This window comes from Medicago truncatula, chromosome 1 (assembly GCF_003473485.1).
Source record: "Medicago truncatula cultivar Jemalong A17 chromosome 1, MtrunA17r5.0-ANR, whole genome shotgun sequence".
NCBI lineage: Eukaryota > Viridiplantae > Streptophyta > Magnoliopsida > Fabales > Fabaceae > Medicago > Medicago truncatula.
Window position 1 is genome coordinate 4,577,472 of NC_053042.1, and position 5,250 is coordinate 4,582,721.

A 5,250-nucleotide genomic window follows, 5' to 3' on the forward strand; every position below is an offset into this window, starting at 1 on the left:
TTTACAAGTAAAAGAGAGTGACCTTAGTATTACTCTTTAAAATAACCTCTAACAATTGTGATGTCATAACATGATCCCTTATTATACCATGAATTATTTATAGCCATCAATTGGTTCTGAAAATTGCTTTTGACACATTTCATTAGGGTGAGGCACACAAGTAAAATACGATTTTGTCCCCTCGGCAGGGCAGTTAACTGCCGAGGAATTCAAAAACCGGCTGCAGTTAACTGCCGAGAATTATGTTTTATTAGATGAAACAGCCACCTGCTCCCCCTACACACTATTTCATCATCAACTTCGATACCACTTTCATCCAAACCCCAAATCAAAAAAAAAATTCATCAAATCTTGCTCCAAAATCATTCAAGCATCAAACATAGGAGGTATCAACACACTTTTGACGTAAAAAAAAAATAGGTATTGAGCATTTTAATCCGTTCATTTTTTGGCTTTGTTATGGGTTTTTACGTTAGTTTACGTAGAACTCTGTCATGGAAAACCTCGGTAGTAAGGTACCAAGGAATACTTGCAGAACGTCTCAAGAAACTCCCTTTCGAAATTAAGCTTGAAGTCAAAGAGGGTTTGCGGCAATTGACATTTCCTGAAACCACCATGATGTCTCCACCACCACGAAAAGTACCAACCAAGGGAGCCAAGAAAAAAGTGAACATTGGAGGTCTAAAGGAAAAATTACATCGACTAGTCGGATCCCTTCTTCGTGGGAGGTTGTTGATTCCCAAAATCTGGATAGTCAACCGTCACCATCACCAACAACATCATCATATATAAAAAAAAAAAAAAAAGTGCTCGTCTTGGTAAAACATCACTTAGCCCATTTCCACCATCTTCTCGGTATCTAAAGCTTAAGGCTATCCCGGTTATGAGGCCTATTGATTATATGCTACGCTTCATGCTTCCATTTATTGAAAAAGTGGTGGATGTTATTGACGATGGACATTGTGGATTCCGGGCTATAGCTGAGTCCATGGGCTTAACCGAACAAAATCATATCATGATTCGTACACTTCTTATTCAAGAGTTGAAAGATCATAGAGATGATTATGTTGAAGTATTTGCGGGTGAGGATCGTTATAACTACATTTTAAATGACTTACATCCTCCCGCAAATACAAAAAGTTGTGCACATCTTGTTGATAAGTGGTTGACTTTTTCGAACATGGGACACATTGTTGCTAATTATTACAAAAGGTGTGTGGTCGTGTTGACAAATCTTGCAGATGGAAACTCAGAATCTTTTTTTCCACTAAGAGGGCCACCACCGTCGGGTAAGCAAAATACTCCCATCATGTGCCTTGGGGCAATTTCGAATCATTTCGTACTTATTTATTTGAAAAATGGTTGTCCATTACCTCCATCATCTACGGAGTGGCACAATCACAAGAAAGAAGATGTGGTGATTTGGAAAGATGAGTATTTGGATCAACATGAGTTGTTCCGAAAGCTCATGGCTATTGAAAGTGGAAACAAACCGTCGAAACCACAAAATGAGTCAAACAAAGCGGCGCCTATTTTGTTGGATACTCCCGAAAAACCAAAGCAACAATTTGAAGTTATTGCGGAAGATGAGGAAGATTCTAATTCACTTGATCTTCCCCAATCACTTGGTCTTTGATGAGTGATTTTTTTTGTCGGTGTTAGTCCTTTTTTTTGGTAGAAATTACACCAACGTATAATTTGGGGTCGAAATTGTAACGCCGATTTTTTGTGGCCAATATATGATTAACATTATGTAATTTATATTGATATATATGATAATATGACTTTTATGTGGTGAAACTAGTGCAATACTTATTTATTCGTTATTAATGTTTACGCATTTGATTTATTCGTTATTACATTTCATTTAATTTTGTTCTAATCTATGATTCTTTTCTTAAAGCTTTTGTCAAGTGAAACATGTTCAAGGTTGCAAAAATTGAAGACCGTGTTAGATACTCCGCTTTTAAAAAGACAATTAAGGTTATGATAACGCCGACGAACTCTCTTGATGATTTGCAAACACAACTTAACACTTATTTTGAGCATCTTGGTGAAAATCAATATACACGTCACTTGTTTGGTCAAATGTCATGCATAGACCTAGGAGAAGATAAAGATGAATACGCATGGAAAATGGCAAGCTATATGCCTTGGCTTATTAAAGACTATAGCAACGTCGGATTTATGTTTCGGAATATGGTGAAAAATAATATATTATATATGTATGTTCGTTCCATATGCAATTGTGATGAATGTAAGTAGGGATTATATAATGATGTGTAATGAGTTGTAATGTGTTGTTTAATTATGGACACTTAATTATGGACATTTTGTAACGTTCTGATGAATTTCAAACTTTTGTGTAATTTGAACCAAATGTCGGTTTGATTTAATTATGGACAATTGTAAAAGATATTGTATTTTTCTTGTTTATGACCGAGTTTCAATGTTGTATGATTTATATTGCCTTTGGAAATGCTTTGGTTTAATTACAGGTAAAAACTGGCCGAAAAATGGCTTGAAAATGCTTTAGAATTATGCAGAACCTACTGTCTCCATAATTGTTTTCCTCGGCAGTTAACTGCAGCCGGTTTCGAATTTATATTTAAACACCGGTTTCGAATTGACATTAGGAGCACAAGTCTTCCATGAACACCGGGTGGCCTGAATTTATATTTGAGTGAATATCAACGTGGAAGAAAAGTTCTATTTTTAAATAGGACATGTAGATGCCTTGTTAACGTGTGTTGCAAGTATCTCTTTTTGTTTTTTAGTTTTGTTTATGATTTTTTAATTGTGGCTTCTTCATTTTATTGTTTGTTTTTTATTCAGCCAAGATCTACCATGCCTTAAATTTCTTATGCATGAATCATCAGAATACTGTTCGCGGTCGACTTATTGATTATGGTGTATTTGCTCAAGAGACTTTGTAAAGACATGTATGATACAGCAGGAGTATTCCAAAGTACAAGGAAGGAGATTCGTCAGTCATCCCATTTGCATTCGATTTACGTAAACTGCAGGGGCCAAATCAAACCTAAAGCTTAGTGTGTTCACACAGATTTTGGAATTTATGTGCAATCACCATCATTGTCATCACCTTCTTATTGTTCAAGTTTAGCAACAATCCCCCAATGCAAGATCTAACATCCTCTTTGATTCAATGTTCTTTGCTTTTGAAACATGTTTTCATTCAATGTTTTTGCTTCTGATCTTGTTTTTTTAATTTATGTGTTGAAAATTAGGATTGTCATTGCTCTCTTGTTCAGGCAAGCATGAAATATAATAAGAACTTGTGCTTTAATTGTCATACAATATTATCAATAACCGACGCTAGCTACAAATGAATTCAATTCAGTTTTTGCGGCAATGCTACATTTTATGGGAGGCAGAACTGGTTTATGAATATGAATATGCTGATTGTCCTAAAGCCTTGAATTGAATCTCTAGCTAGGAGCTAGAATTTTAGGATCTCTACTGCACAATTTATACAATTCAATGTTGCTATAATCTTTGTTACTGGTGTGTATTAATTGCGCCGGTTTTGGCAGTTTTAAGCCGGTTCTACAGTTATAATCCCGGTTTTGCTAGACATATTTTGACTTATTGGAACGGACATAGGTCTGGTTCGACTAGTTGAACCAGATGTTCAAGTTTTCTTATTTTCAGAACTTTGAAAATTTCATATCCATATTCAACTAATATTAAATCGCTCTAGTCATCTTAAAAAAGTATTTACAATAAATAACTTTTTTAAATGTGTATTATAAACCGGTTACTGGTCCAGTATCCGATCCAATAAGCCAATTCGAACCAATTTGTAAAACACCGGATGTAAGAAGACTTCTGGATCAAGTCTTAAATTTAGGTTTTCATAGATTACATTCTTTTGAATCAAGCAAAATTTTCAGTCCTTAGCTCCAAACTCCAATTTTTGCAAACTCTTCAACAAGCGCATCCATACCTCCACGTGAGGAACTTCCATGTATGCATTGCATGCCCTCAGAATATCACGAGCTCTGGTTAGGAAATGTTCCACTGCAAAGTCCTCAAAATTCTAAAACCAAAAATAACACTTAAAAGAGAATTTTAAACAGCAGAAACTTCAAGGATTGAAATGAAGTCTAACATTAACAATACTAAAAAGTTTACCAACATGTTCCAGCGTCATTTCATGCAAGAATCAGTCCAAACAGTGTAGAAAAATTGAAAATAGAGAAGGTAACAGCAAGAAAATAGCATAAGCAATGTTTCATTTTTGCTACTTTTGAGTGCTAAACTTGTGACAGAAATCATGAAAATTAACCGATGTTATACTTATCTCACACAGACATATGGATACATTCTAAGTAGTTTAATATTCAGTGTCTGTCTCAAACAGTAGCAGACACCACAACTGTTCTTGAACTTTCCATTATAATTGTTTTAAGGATCGTTGAATGATTCTAAAACATAAATGAATTTATCACAAACAAAGTAAACACTTCCTATAAATTTGTTTATCGTTCTCGATGACTCTAAAGCCATGGAAATTTTCAAGACATCAACACAAATAAAAAGATACTTACACCATTATGCATAAACTCAGTCTACACAGGTGTAGAAAAATTGAAAACAGAGAAAGTAACGACAGTAAAACAGAGAAAGTTGTGCACAAATACAGTTTAGTATGAACACCACCTCCCCATTCGATATGAGTTGTTGGACAGATGGGGATTTCTGCATCCCCCCGGATGCCTTCTACGTCTTGCAGATGGGAATATTCTCTTAACCTTCAATAAAAGGGAACAATGACTAGCAAGGAAGGCACGAAGAAAACTGAAGAAATTAAAAGTCTCCTTCTTCCTTTGGTACTCTCCTTGAGAATAATGACTTAAGTCTTTGAACTAAGTCTTCTTTTGTCTTTCTACTAGTTCTAAAGTTGTTAATTTACATTGTATTTAATCAATTTCCCTGTATTGTGTTTTTCAGTGAATTATACATAGTTATTTCATCTATTTGTTTTGTATTTCACTGCATTCATCAACTAAAAGGGCTAAACCCTTCAAGTTCTCAAACTTTAGCGTTGACCCACGAGTTTACGTTTTTGGAAGTGAATTTAGTGTTAACTCGATGGTAATTTCTTTTTGGGAAATGTTAACGATTGCCCCCGGGGTACTCTTTAAGGACTATATGTAGAAAGTATTTATAAAAATACATGTAATCAATGCATTGGAAATTGAAATGTTTAACTTTTTTAAAGAATAA

At 34.8% G+C, this 5,250-nt stretch overlaps 1 long non-coding RNA gene across 1 annotated transcript; it reads right to left on the reverse strand.

The window, feature by feature from the left end:
* Window positions 1-3,696: 3,696 nt before the first annotated feature.
* LOC25482005 (uncharacterized) lies at window positions 3,697-4,914 on the reverse strand. The gene is made up of 2 exons (XR_003013087.2): window positions 4,684-4,914; window positions 3,697-4,060 (listed from the first exon to the last, which is right to left on the reverse strand). It is a non-coding gene; the product is annotated as an uncharacterized lncRNA (long non-coding RNA).
* Between the last annotated feature and the right edge of the window lie 336 nt (window positions 4,915-5,250).